We start from the raw sequence: 14601 nt of genomic DNA on the forward strand, positions 1-14601 counted from the left end.
TGACTGTTGTCCAGCAACATCTGGAAGGCCACAATCAGGTTCCCCACCCTTGCTCTAATCCAAACTAAATGTATTTTGGGGGAGGCCACGACATGCAAAGGGGTCTACTCAAGATCTCAGTTAACAACTGGCATAAAATGGTTAAACTATAATCTTCTGAATTGTTAATTGCATTCAAGTCTTTATCTGAATTTTTGTTCACTGCTTCACTCTTTTACTGCTCTCATAACTTTTTAAAACTTCCTTGAGACTTTTTAATGGGAAGTGAGGGTAATACATTTTGATGAATATGTTCATAAATGCAGGTGTAACACTCCCAGTTAGCTCAGGAATGGATCTTGCACTCCCTTCCCAATCCCTCCTTTCTGGAGTATAAATTTCCATCACCTGCCTAATTAGGGCTTTTCCTTAACCATAATTTGGAGCTGGGTTCAATCCAGGGTTTGAAATCTTCATTAAGTGGGAACGCTGAATAGCCCTGACCATGGTGTACATCTCTGCCAATGTGATGCTTAATTATAATTAAGTTGTGACAGGAATTCACACTCCAGGGACTGGAGGGAAGTTGCAGTCCCATGGGCTGCTCACAAGTGCTAGGCAAACTGGGAGCATTATGCCTCCACAAGACTCAAACAGAATGAAGGCAGACCTTGGATACTGCAAATTTGTCCAAATGTAGTAGAAATCAGAATCCTTTGTCCTTAACCAAATAAACAGTAACTCACCCTATTATTCTAAGACAGGATGGGACAGAAATCCAAGAGGAGTAATTGTCCTACTTCACATATGAAGAAAAATTACTGAAGTCAAAACCTAATGCTGTAAAGCACAACAAAGAAAATGAAGGTTGCAACCCCTATATCCACTGACTTTGAGAAAGCCTCAGTGAATTCCATGGGACTTACTTTCAAATAGACGTGTATAGGTATGAATTTTGGTGTCTGTGTCAGATCTTTTTAAAGGTATATTTATCCTGTTGTCATTTTCTATAAAATCTTATTTTCATGTTTCACAATAACTGAAAACATAATATTGGACCTTAATATTGATGTTTTTGCTTTAATTCTGGTTGTCTATGCAAAATCATATTTTGATATTCCAAAATGCATTTTTAGCATGAATAAATGGCATATACTGAGAACAAGTGAAATGAAATGTCAACAAGCGTGATTCATCTGCTTTCCTTCTTTTTTGTGCTAATCTGAAAGGCATACTACTCTAACAGATTAATTTCCCCACCCATTAGTCCTCATACAAAGCCTTCCCTGTGAAGAACTAAAGCCTTCAATATGTCAAGACACACAACATGAATAGTACCATTGAACTAAATATTCACATTCAGAATAGGAGCATATGCACATTCTGTAGTCCAATATTGCAGTAAGATATAAAAGCTACTCATATGTAAAAGCTTAATTTCTAAAATTTCAAAACCTTAGCAACACATTCTACAAAGATGCAATTGGGTGGAACTGAGCCATTTACAAAATGAAAGCTTATATAGAAACAGACTATAAAAAACAAAACCTCTCAAGACCAAACTGTTCTAATGGTTGCCTTTGCACCCAAACAAGTGTACCGAAAATCTGAAGTTTCAAAAATCACTATTTGACAAACAGCAAACCAAAGAAAACCAGTGAGATGTTTCTGTACATGTTCTGTAAGGCATAGTAAACAATTTTTCACAAACCACCTCAGACATTTCCTATAGTACAGTGCTATGGGAAAACTGAGTTAAAGATTCTTCTGGCTTTTGTAACAACAACACTGCTAAATAAGGCTCGCAGTCCTGAAATTATATCATTACCCAAGGATCCACCAACATAAAATTGGTATCCCAACAGGAACAGACATGAAAAGTAATTCAGTGGCTGGCTAGCACAGAATTGGCCAGTTGTATGACTAGAACCTAAACTTTTCTTCACCTTTCTCAAGACAGTGAAATCAAGCTAAACATAAGGTAAAATTAAATTCTGGGGAAAGTAAATAAGAATGCCATCCAATACATTTCCTTCTACTAGGCCTTTATATTCCAACAGTTTTAAGGACATGCAAGTTTATTTTTTTTAAAATGATATGAAAGTAAGGAATTATACTTTATTTCCCTAACTCCTGCCACAAATGGCAGCCCAAGAAATGACAAATTCTACATCACAGGATTTTCTAGTGGAGCCCACCAAAGCAGAATTGAAAGTAATGTTTCAAACTCCTAGGCACCGGCATCATATTCATAGAAAATGGATTAATTCTCAGCATTTCCCCCAAGGGACAGTAGAGCTCCCAAACAGTGTTGCTTCCAACATATGCAACACAATAATTTCAAATAGTGGCCTCTATCAAAATTAGACGATTAGATGACACACAGTACAAGGGGGGGGGGGACCCTTCTTGAAGTTTGGAGAATTAAGCAGCCACTATCATGGAGGCTCAATACCACAGACCATCAGAAAAGGCAAAGAAGCCCACAAAATAAGACAAACAAAAACAAAATTGAGGAGGAAATTGCTGAAGCTATCAAAGCTAGGCATCATTTCAGTGGAATTTACTTCTGGGGGGAAAGGGATTCGTCCTCATTTTTGTATATAGGTCACACTGTTTGAGGAAGAGTAGTTGACCATGATAAAGTTAAATAGTAAATACATCCATAGTAGCACTTTTAGTACATAAATGTTAAAGAGCAACTCTTTTCACTTCTACCATAACAAGCCAATATATCCTTTTTCCTCTGTTAATACAGTTTTACTGCTGCTCTGACTGAAACAGGAAATAATATTAGACTGGTCTCTACTTTCAGTTATTGTGTGTGAATTATTTGACTCCAATACAAATACTGGCCACCAAGTTTTGAATTCAGATTTCTTAAAATAATTACTAGTTTCCCCAATATAATTGCTACCTCATCAGTAATACTGAAAGCGGACTTTCCCGCCCTCCACATACCAGCTGGGACCACTGTAATCGCTATACCACATCCAGGCTTATGAGTATGAATGTTGTATAACAAGCACCTTTTGTCACCCTGATATCAACAAGTCCTAAAGAGACCCACCCCTCCAGTTCGACAACAGACTGCCAATTCAATATCACCAGGCTATAATGCCCATTCACCCTACAATACCCATATGGACTCAATGTCTCTACCTTCCAGCCCATGGCGGAAAGATTTCTCATACTCTTCATGTCAATATACCCTCTGTTCTCTATACATGGCTGACATCATTGTTCAAAGGGCTTCATGCCTACACTGGTACATCATGGGATTTTTCTGCTCCCTGCCCCCAATCTACACACAACCCGTAGTAATGATGTAGTGCAGGCATCACCCCCACTCTGAACACACACACACCCAGGCTGATGTGACACAACTCTTACATATGCAGACTGAACGAAGATGTTCGCCCCCCACGGCTCCCACATTCGCATCTCTGTCACCCAAAATAAAAAGCAAGGTACCACAAACCCCTGCCCCACTAGATTTAATACTTGTCAGCAAATTCCACTGCCCCATAAGATACCACAACCCCTTCCCCTTTTGAGTCACTGAGATGATTCATGCCCCCCCCCCATTCGCCTGTAATAACATACTTCTAACTAAGCACAAAACACACAAACACATACACCGTGCAAGACCAGATGACCTCAGACCATCGCAAACTGGGATGGCGGGGAGGCGAAGGAGAGAAAGGATATCAGCAGCCCAGGATATCCTCCTCTTCGCAAAACACGCTCCCAAACAGCAACATCCTCCTCCTCCTCCCAGTCCAAACGCCACCCCATTTTCGCCCCCGATCTAAGAATTAAGGCTGTACGTTCAGAGCGTGTGCTTTTCACCTCAAGCGACCCTGCCACGACTAAACCCGGCCGGCCAAGTGACCTCCCGCAAACGAGCAAGCTATGGTTATTATTATCATTAACATACCACCTATAACTTTACGCGTGTAGCAGGAGCATCGCTAATGGCAGCCGGACGCGGATGCGTGTCGGGCCGGCGCGCGAAGGTGCGCCCGCCCGCCCGGGAGGGGAAGGACGGAAGGCATCTACCTAAAAGCGATGCCCAGCCAGCATCCGCGCCCGCACGTCCCGCGTGTGCACGGAGCCCGCTGTCACGCAACCACTCCTTCAGACGGCGCGGGCGACCTATCCCCTCCTTCCACATCGAGGCTGCGGAGCGATAGGGCCAGCTGGGAGGAGGAGGGGGAGACGGTGACAGAATCCCACTTCCCCCCGCCTGGGTTACACCCACCCAGCGCCCACCCTGCTCCCCCCCCCTTTTCCCCTCTCGCCAATCCCACACTCACCTCCTGAGGGGCGTCGGGGTGGGGGCGGGGGGGGGGCGTCCGGCTGCCTCCGGGGCGCGGCAGCTCCACCTCCTTCCCTTCCTCTTGCCCCGGAGGGTTTCTTTTTCTGGGGTGAGGGGGGTAAGGGGGTGAGGGAGCGGCTGCGAGGCGGAGGGAGTGGGGAGCCTTCCCTGCCTCCCTCACCACATCCCGAAAGCGACGAGGAGGAGGAGGAGGAGGAGGAGGAGGAGGAGGAGGGGCGGCTGCCTCCTCCCTCCACACAGACACAAGCCAAGGCGAGGAGGGGGCGGGGAGGCGACGCTGCTGCTGCTGACGGGGGGGGGACCGTGGAGGGGATGGCGGCTGGACACCCCCCCCTCCCTCACAACGCCCGCCTCCTCAGTCAGTCAGTCGGTCAGCCCGGCCGCTTTTGTTTTGGTTCCTTCCCCCCCCCCCCTCACCACACCACACACACCTCACCAATCAAGGGAGAAGCAAATGACGAGATAGTGAGGAGGAGGAGGAGAGAGTGCGCGCGCGCGCGCGCCACCCTCTTCCACACACACACGCGCGCGCGCGGCGGCGGCGGGGTTTGGGATATAGAAAAGGGGAGGGGGCGGCGGTACCGCCTCGCGCTTCTCCTGATCCTTATTCTTCTTCAGGGCTACCCCCCCCCGCGCGCATGCGCCTGCCGCGCCACGCGCCACGCGCCTGCCAGGGCCGGGCCGGGCGGCGAGGGGCGGCTGGTGTGCGCGCGCACTCTCTCTCCCCGTTTCCCCCTTCGGGGAAAGGAGGAAGGAGGGGCGGCGGCGGCAGCAACAGCAGGAGCCGCAGCTGATTGCCAGCGCACAGGTGGTGGGTGGGGTTAGGAAGCGCCTCACTTGGCTGGCCGGCGCGGGTGCGCGCGCGGGACGGGAGGGGGGGGTGTGGCCGCTCGGCTTCCTCCCTTCCCGGTCTGCGAGCCGCCGCCCCCCCCCGCCGCCTCCCTTGCACGTTTCAAGGCACGCCCCTGACCCTTCAGGAGTAAGGGTCTCCATCTCTTGACATAGAGCGGGGTGGGTCTTCACGACCCGGGGATGCTCCCTAAAGGAAGAGGGAAGGAAGCATTGCCATGAATAGGGGAGTGGGTGGGTAAGGAGGCGTACCTGGGGGTTGGGGAAACCAAGTCTCTCTCTCTCCCCCCCCCAGGAGCGGAAAAATAGCCCCTCGGTGACGTGTGTGTGCGTATTGATGCTCCTCTGCTGTCATGGGGCAAGATCAAACCCTTACTCCTTACGCTGCGCCCTCACTCCCCATCTTGTCGTCATTCGGGACATTTCAAGTACTTGGGGGACATGAAATGTCCTAATCTCTAATGTGCATATTGTAGTGATTTTAGATGAAAGTTTCCTTTTATTCTCTGCCGTCCATTGTAAAGGCCTTTGGCTATATACAGTGCTACCTTCAGGTTACAGACTCCTCTAACCCAGAAATAGTACCTTGGGTTAAGAACTTTGCTTCAGGATAAGAACAGAAATCGTGCAGCGGCAGCGGGAGGCCCCATTAGCTAAAGTGGTGCTTCAGGTTAAGAACAGTTTCAAGTTAAGAACGGACCTCCGGAACTAATTAAGTACTTAACCCGAGGTACCACTGTATACAATAAAAATGATTGATTGACTTGCAAAAATAATTAAAACTAGTTATTAACTTCTGTGCCGATCTACCTTGAAGTAAGCCCCATTGGACACAATAGGACTTGGGGACAGTGGCAAGGGTCGCTTTAAACAACAACAGCCCTGCAACACTTACCTCACCTAAGGATAAATTCAAATGTGATGAAAATAGACAATTAGAGATAGCACAACTTACCACAAGCCACTGTTTTAAGCAGATTCTGAACAAGGAAATAGTTTTGTTGCATGCACTTCTAAGGGCACATCTGTGCATAACCCTCTCAGTTCAGTGTTTCAGCTCCTAAGCTGGAACTACAATAGGTACTATTAACTAGACCAGGGGTCTGCAACCTTTAAAACAAAAAGAGCCACTAGGACCCGTTTCCGAAGAAAAACAACAACTGGGAGCCGCAAAACCATTGCGACATGTAAAGCATGCGCGCCGCTGCCCTCTGATCTGACAGCGGGCGGGAAGTTGACGTTGGGACGGTGCGTGACTAACGCACGCACCGCCCCCATGCGACGTCACAGCCAGTACAGCGCCCGCCACAGTGGGGAGTGTTGGGGCGCACAATGCACCTCCTCCCCTCGCTAGTATCCACCCTGGAGCCACGGCAAAGGTGTAAAAGAGCCACATACGGCTCCGGAGTCGCAGGTTGCAGACCCCTGAACTAGACCATTAAAACTGGCACCTTATTGGCTTTGGGTCATTCCATTTGTTTCTACCTAATTCAATAACTATGGTAGCACTGATGACATTTAGTAAGAGTTGAACATAAGGTTGATACTTTTGCCCACTGATGGTGCTGTGGCGGGTTTTTGTTTTTACGTAAGGATTCATCCTTGCATGAGCATAGCTAGGATTTATGTTATGGGGAGCAGGACACTTAAATGCCATCATCCTCTGTCTGGGTCTGTCCAGCAGATTCAGAATTAAATGTCTCAACAGTTGCTTTAAATTACTTCCTTTTGACCCCAAACCTTGAGAAAAACCTGTCAAAATCATCGGTCATTTGAAAACTAAGAAGTTACTGACGCGATTGGTCCGTTTGCAGAAGCCTGTTGCTCAGTTGAGCTATAATGCCCAAAACCCAAGTGACCTCTGCGATCATTTCGATTTTGAATATTATTTCTACTTTTAGTTAACTATTTTTATTTATTTATTTGATTTAGGGGGGGGCAGCTGCCACTCTGCCCACCAGATATGCCCAAGCTTCCTTGGAGAACTAAGTTTGCTACTGATATATAGCATGAACCTAGTCTACTATATTCCACCAAAACGAAAACAATGTCAAAAGAGCACATATTTTTTCTTCACCAGCAGTGCCCACATGCCTTTAAAAGACTGCAGCAGATCGTAGATACACATCTTTATTTCTTGCCTGCAACAGAAGCCAAGGCCTGAAGGGCGGGGGGGGGGGAATAGGACAGTGCAGTCTATATAATTACATTGTTTGGTTAAGCAAAGCGGGACACTCCCTGTGTAAACTGCATGCAGGAAGCAACACATTCTGTAGTGTCTCATGCTGTACACAGCCTGCCTTGAAATATTGTCCCATATACCACCAAGAATTAAACACTATATTTTTTTTTACTATTGACAGATCTTATTGAATTCTTTTGCCGTGCTGAATTTAAGTTTTTATAGGTCGCCATCTGGATGACAACAATGACAGAAGGAAATTTGCCCTTGAAATCTGAATGGTGTTATTTTGGATGGTGTATGTTTAACAGTGGTTATTGCAAAATAATGATGATGATGATGTCACCTGCTTGTTCCACACTTGCATTCAAATGCTGGAATTAATCTTTGCACCACAATGCTGTTTTAGTATACAAGTCATGTTGAGCTCCAAACATGGAACTACACCACTCTCAGAGATCCAACATGTGATAGGCTCATGAAATAACACAGATCTGTCAACAGCATCTGGGATTCCAGGGTTGATCATGCATCAGCTTCTCCCAAAATAGCCATTCTGAATGGATCCCACTGTGTTGTGATGGGGAAGGGGAAATGGCTTTTTAAAAACATAGTAAACTTAAGGTAAAGTTAGATTGCATTGAAAGAAACTCAGACTTTAAGTTGCCTGGTTGCATGTGCCACAGAGCAATTAAAGTGTGATGAGGAAGCAACTGATCTATGAGACACCAAGAAAAGTAGTGTCCACCAAGAACAGTAATAATATTAGTTAAGAAGCATCCCAAACAATTAGTTTGTGTCACCCTGTAGTACACCTGTAAGAACAAATAATTTAATTGGACCCTGGCACAATTTCATAAAATTCTGATGTGTTGTGTCTGTGGTAGGTAAATAGATTCCCTACTCTATTTCCTCTGAGACATCAAAAAACTGCCACAAGAGCAAATATGTTAGGCAATTTGGATTTACGTGTCAAAATTTCCCTTCAGAAGACATAACAGGCGAGTTTTCACTCAGGCTGAGACTTTGAAAGTTACTGTGTCTGGATGCTCCTTCAGAAAGATTGCGTTGCTCTCTTCTGTTTAATTGGGGAGCAAAGTTTCATTAGATGAAGCCATTGTTCGGTATAATCAGTGGACTAGCATAGCAAGGAAGTGATAACTTAAAAAAAGAAAAAGAAATAAAGAGTATACCTATGATAACATAAATAAGCCAATTAATAAATTAAGTGAAAATAAACTATTGATAGGCTGAGATCTCAGCCCAGTCAAGCTCCTTTCCTTACCTGTACTGCTCTTAACAGAGAGGCAGGATGGATCAATCGGATAGAAGGAGAGAAATTGGGGGGGGGGACTGCTACCCCCTGTCATGCTACTTTGAAGTAAAGCACAACTTACCACAGGAAAACAACAGAACACACATTATGTAATAAATCATCTGTGACTAAGAATCCCCACAATACCTGGGAAATATTGGGTGGATATATTCAGAAATAGTTCTCAAAAGCATCACTTGAATAAGACCTCCTGAACGTTGTTATGTATGAATTATGCCTATAGGAACACCATTGGTAATATGGCTGTTGTAATGGCAATGCAAGCCTTGAAAGGAGTGTAGCTGAACATTCACAAGTTATCATCAATAATTAATGTGCAATTCCCTGGTTTATGTGGGATGTGACACATAGAGAGCAGTCAAATACAACATGCCTAGAGTGGACATGAAAGGGGATGTTTGCTCCAGAAAACTTCCTGTTTCCTCCTGAGCTGGAGCAAACTTCCTCTGCATGTGACTAGAGGTGGGTGTGATCTTACCTGCCCAGGTATCAAAAGGGGCAAGGCAGGCACCACACTCTCCCCTTCTGCATCTTGCCTTCAACGAGTGAGCAGCAAGTGACTGCCTGTCTGCAGTCACTGGGACTAACTCCCATATGGGGTAGTTCCACATGTATATACTTTGTAACACAAGTCTGCCTTCAGGGATCCATCTGTGAACTGAATGCGTGAGTAAACTTCTTTTATAATACTTTACACAAGATTGTGTTGTGTCTATTCTTTTTAAGGGGGAGAAAGGGGGATTACCAGGAATCCTAAATTGAGAAGCTTAAACAAGCTTGCAACAAGCTAACCGCTGTGTGTTTAAAAGGGAAATGCAGTCTGTTAAGTAAAGTAAACAATATATCCTCTCCTGCCTCCCTGAACATTCCCACAGTTGATCCCTTGACCATCACATGCTATAATACAAGATCATGTTGACAAATGAGGGATTTACATAATGAAGACATTGAGACACTTACTTAACAGACATTATTACTGATTTATAAGTTAAACTAACAGCACACACTGGCATACAGCATAGAAGATATGATACAGAACCTCTTGCCCGGATGTGTTACTGAATAATCATTACAACACCAGCTCAATGTCCACTTGACAGGTATTAATTTGTTAACAGTGCTCAGGTATCTTGTAAAGGGCAGAATCCAAAGCTACTCATCTTGAAGAGACAGGTATAATAATGCTCAGAGAAATGTCATATAATGAGAATATGGAAAGTGTAATCTGCGTCAACATCCCTATTTTCCTGTTGTTGGTTTTATATTACCTGAGGTGCAGATGAACATTCACTGTATTGGCGGAAGACACTAGCACTGCAAGTGTTCTGCTACTGATACTGGAACATCATCAAAGAGGAATGAAGCCACCATGCTCTGCCTTCCACCAGTGCGTGCTGTGCACTCCATTCCCCAGGTGTGTCGGAAAAAAGGTGCTCAAGAAACATTTGAAGCCTTCTAACACTGGGGAGGTTAATGAAAATATGTCAGGTTATCAACTGGGAATCTTCTACACTTGTGTCTCCACACTATGGAAGCAAAGTAAAGAGCAATGTGTCTGAAGTGAGCTATGACTTATGGCCCAACTAAAACATACTCTCCAACATTTTTCTGATGAAAATAGAGATGTCCAGTGCTATTTTTTTTCTAGAAAACGAGGTGCCAGAACTCACCATTAACACCTCCTCTTAGAATAATAATAATAATAATAATAATAATAATAATAATAATAATAATAATAAATAATTTTATTTATATCGCTCCCTCCCCAGCCAAAGCCGGGCTCAGGGCGGCTAACAACAATAAAACAGTACAACAGTACAACACAACACTCTAAAATCATTCATTATAAAATTAATTCAAATCAAAGCAATGGCAACCACTGGGCCAGAGCTCCGCGAAGATTGCCGAAAGAGGAATAGCAATGGCACCCACCTGAGGGGTGCAGGAACCAAGCACCTGTTGAGTTCTGGTTGAAAAAAATCCCTGGATATGTCCTATTCCATACCCTCCAACATTTTTCTGATGAAAATAAGGGCATCCTAAGGAAAAGAGGGACATTCTGGGATCAAATAAGAAACCAGGATGGCTTCTGTGAATCAGGGACTGTCCCTGGAAAATAGGGACACTTGGAGGGTCTGCTAAAACTTAGACAAAACATCCATAGAGCACCAAATTAAAAATATTGAGGCAGGCAGGCATTCAGACAGCCTTATTGAACCAAAATCCTATTGATGTGGATTCTACTTGCTTTGAGTGGGGAAAGGATTTAAAAATAAAACAGAAGCTCTCACCATTCCACTGATGACCACCAGCAAGAAATTAAATTTTGAAGACAGTGAGTTGTAATTGTGTAACTGAACAACCATGTTTGAGTGGAAGATACTGCTGTTCTGTATCTTTGCACGGGTCTTTGGTAAATAGGAAACAGCTGTGACACATCCGACTATTTCTAGATTGGTATTACGACACTGTCCATGGCTCTCTTGGGGCCTCAGGCAGAAGTGTTTCCTTTCATCTACTATCCAGCTCTTTTAACTTGAAGGTCCCAGTGACCAAACCTCGGGCCTTCAGCATGCAAACTTGCTTTACCATTAAGTTCTGAGAAGTAACACTTGGTCTAAACCTGAATGTATGACAGGTGTTTGTGAGGCAGAAAGGGAAAAAGAACTATAGATACAACTTGAGTCAGGGCCGGCCCATGCATGAGGCAAAATGAGGCAACCGCCTTGGGCCGCAGGATCCAGAGAGGCAGCAGATCTGGTTCCCAATGAATGCATCACCTGCAGCCCCTCTTGAGTACTCCCGGGGAGGGGAGCACTGATGGCAACCAATTTGGGGTTAGACAAAGTTAATGGAGAACACCGCCAGTGGCTTAGTCATAGTAGCCATAAACTCAGTGGCAGAGTGTGTTCTCATGGTGTATGCAGTGCACGTGTGAAGGACAATCAGAGGCCAAAGTACCTATGGGGTTCTGAGGATTGATGTGCTCTTTGTGCGTGTGTTCTGGGGCAGAGTTGTTTCTGCAAAGAGCTCTCCTTTCTGGCAAAGTGACATTTCCACATGATTCCCACCACTAAAAGTCTCTTCTGTGTGTGGTCCGTATCTGAACTTGTGGTCAAAGATATACGGGCCCGTGCCACAAACCCTGTCCCCTGAATTGTGGGCTTCTTGTCTGGGAGCTAGATAACAGGGTTGGTGTGCCGTCAATGTTCACAGATGTAGCCTGAATCATGTCCTTGTTGTGGTAAGCTGGGTTTCGTTGCAGGAGTTGGGGAGGCTGGTTTGTGCCCGCTACTAAGTTCAGTGGTACCTTTTTGACTTCCACCACCATAATAATAATAATGATGATAATAATAATAATAATAATAATAATAATAATAATAATAATAATAATGATGTTTACAACGATGTGGGCTCTTCAGAGACAAGGGGAATTTAGGATTTTGCATATATCTGTTCCTTCCCTGCTCTCACCCTTGTTTCTGCCAACACTGGTCAATTTGTGTTGGCGATTCAGATACACTCACATGGAGTTGCGCACCTCTTGGGTTGAACCAGCATAGTTCCACTGGTGGAGGCAAACTGGAGGTCCTGGCAGCACACCAGGTCTTCTACAATATCCTAAAACGCTTTCCCCCAGCTAGCAGATTGCGTATAAGGCTGGACCCTTAATCTGTACGCTGTATTCAATAGTATATTGAATGGAAGATTGCTCTAAGTACAGTGGTACCTCTGGTTACGCCCTTAATTCATTCCGGAGGTCCGTTCTTAACCTGAAACTGTTCTTAATCTGAAGCATCACTTTAGCTAATGGGGCCTCCCGCTGTTGCTGTGCCACCGCCGCATGATTTCTGTTCTCATCCTGAAGCAAAGTTCTTAACCCGAGGTACTATTTCTGGGTTAGTGGAGTCTGTAGCATGAAGCATATGTAACATGAAGCATATGTAACCCGAGGTACCACTGTATATACAAGGCTAAAGGTAAAGGTAAAAGTACCCCTGACTGTTAGGTCCAGTTGCGGACGACTCTGGGGTTGCATGCTCATCTCGCTCTATATGCCGAGGGAGCCGGCGTTTGTCCACAGACAGCTTCCGGGTCATGTGGCCACTTCTGGTAAACCAGAGCAGCGCACGGAAACGCCATTTACCTTCCCGCCGGAGTGGTACCTATTTATATACTTGCACTTTGATGTGCTTTCAAACTGCTAGGTGGGCAGGAACTGGGACCAAACAACGGGAGCTCACCCCGTCGCAGGGATTCGAACCACCGACCTTCTGATCGGCAAGCCCAAGAGGCTCAGCAGTTTAGACCACAGCGCCACCAGCTACATAATCACAAAACTAGGGGGCTATGTCATTTCCACACACACACACACACACACACACACACACCAGGTTTACATGGTGCCAACTACCAACAAGGGGGAGAATCTACTTGATAAGCATCACATTGAAAGAGAACATTTATTTTCAAAGACGAGATCTGAGTGTCTTTGTTGTCCTTTCTCTAATGCATTAAATAATCATGGTCATGGGGGGGGGAGTAGCAGCAGCAGCGACAAAGGAGGAATAGCAGTTTTTTTCTACAGCTTTATCTCATACTAATTATTCATAGCAAAAAAAGGGGGAGGGAGCAGGAGGGGGGAAAAACAAAAGTAAGCAGAATGGAACATATGATCATGATGTCAGCCTCTGCTAAAATTGGGGGGGGGGAGACCAACAAAAAAACCAAAACCCCACCTCGCTTTGCAATGGACAGTGTATCCTAGCGACTGCAGCATAAGGAACAGGTTGCTAAGAAACCGTGGAGTCTGCAGGCAGCCGCTCTGGCCATGCTCAATACGGAAATAGGCCATAAAAGGCATTTCCCCTTGTTCTAGTCTTCTGGTTGCCATGGTGATCATACATAAGCAATGGATCCCAAGTTTTGAGGCACTGCTAAAGAATATATTTCTCCCCATTTCCCTATTTATTTATTTATTTATTTATTTATTTATTTATTTATTTATTATTATTATTTTAAAAAAACACACTCCCCAAGCATCATAGCTGGCATATGGTAGGTCTCATTCCCGCCCCCAAATTGTGCAAGTTAGTGGTGATAAACTAAGTGACAAACAATTCCAGGCATACTAATAAGCTAAGCTTCTTCATCAGGCTGCAATTATCCAGTGTTTTAATTTATCCAGTAATGTTATTCATTGGTGGCGGGGCGGTGTTTCTAGCTAACCTATTTCCAGAGGTAAGTTTTCTCCAATGCCAAAACTACCTAAAGACCTAAAGCAAAGAGGCAAATAGAAAACAACAAAGCTCAAATGTATTATATTTTCCAACTCAACTGCATTCACCTGTCAAACTGGTAGGCTAGGATAAATATACAGTGGTACCTTGGGTTACATACGCTTCAGGTTACAGACTCCGCTAACCCAAAAATAGTGTTTCAGGTTAAGAACTTTGCTTCAGGATGAGAACAGAAATCGTGCTTCGGCGGTGCAGCAGCAGCAGGAGGAGGCCCCATTAGCTAAAGTGGTACCTCAGGTTAAGAACAGTTTCAGGTTAAGAACGGACCTCCGGAACAAATTAAGTACTTAACCTGAGGTACCACTGTATATGCATTTACACTTGGGCTGCTTCCAGATTGTCACTATATCACAGGTGAGACTGAACAAGTTCAGGTGACACAATTAAAGTGGATCCCCCCCCATGAAAAAAACAACCCACCAGCCCTTTTGAGGTAATGAAAGGGGCAGGAAAATGCAATGGAAAACGTGGGATAACAATTGCTTGATGCGACATCATATAATCTCCCGTGAAACAAATCAGAATGAAAACTCAATACAGTGGTACCTCGGGTTAAGTACTTAATTCATTCTGGAGGTCCATTCTTAACCTGAAACTGTTCTTAACCTGTTCT

At 44.7% G+C, this 14601-nt stretch overlaps 1 protein-coding gene across 1 annotated transcript in view; it reads right to left on the reverse strand.

Moving 5' to 3' along the window:
• TANC2 (tetratricopeptide repeat, ankyrin repeat and coiled-coil containing 2) overlaps positions 1–4931 on the reverse strand; it is a 190794-nt gene extending 185863 nt beyond the window's left edge. Inside the window, exon 1 of the mRNA XM_082194652.1 lies at positions 4753–4931. The gene's annotated coding sequence lies outside the window, so the exon portion shown is untranslated. The remainder of the gene's footprint in view (positions 1–4752) is intronic.
• Positions 4932–14601: the final 9670 nt, after the last annotated feature.

The sequence above is a fragment of the Podarcis vaucheri genome (genome assembly GCF_965113315.1).
Source record: "Podarcis vaucheri genome assembly, chromosome: 13".
Taxonomy (NCBI): domain Eukaryota; kingdom Metazoa; phylum Chordata; class Lepidosauria; order Squamata; family Lacertidae; genus Podarcis; species Podarcis vaucheri.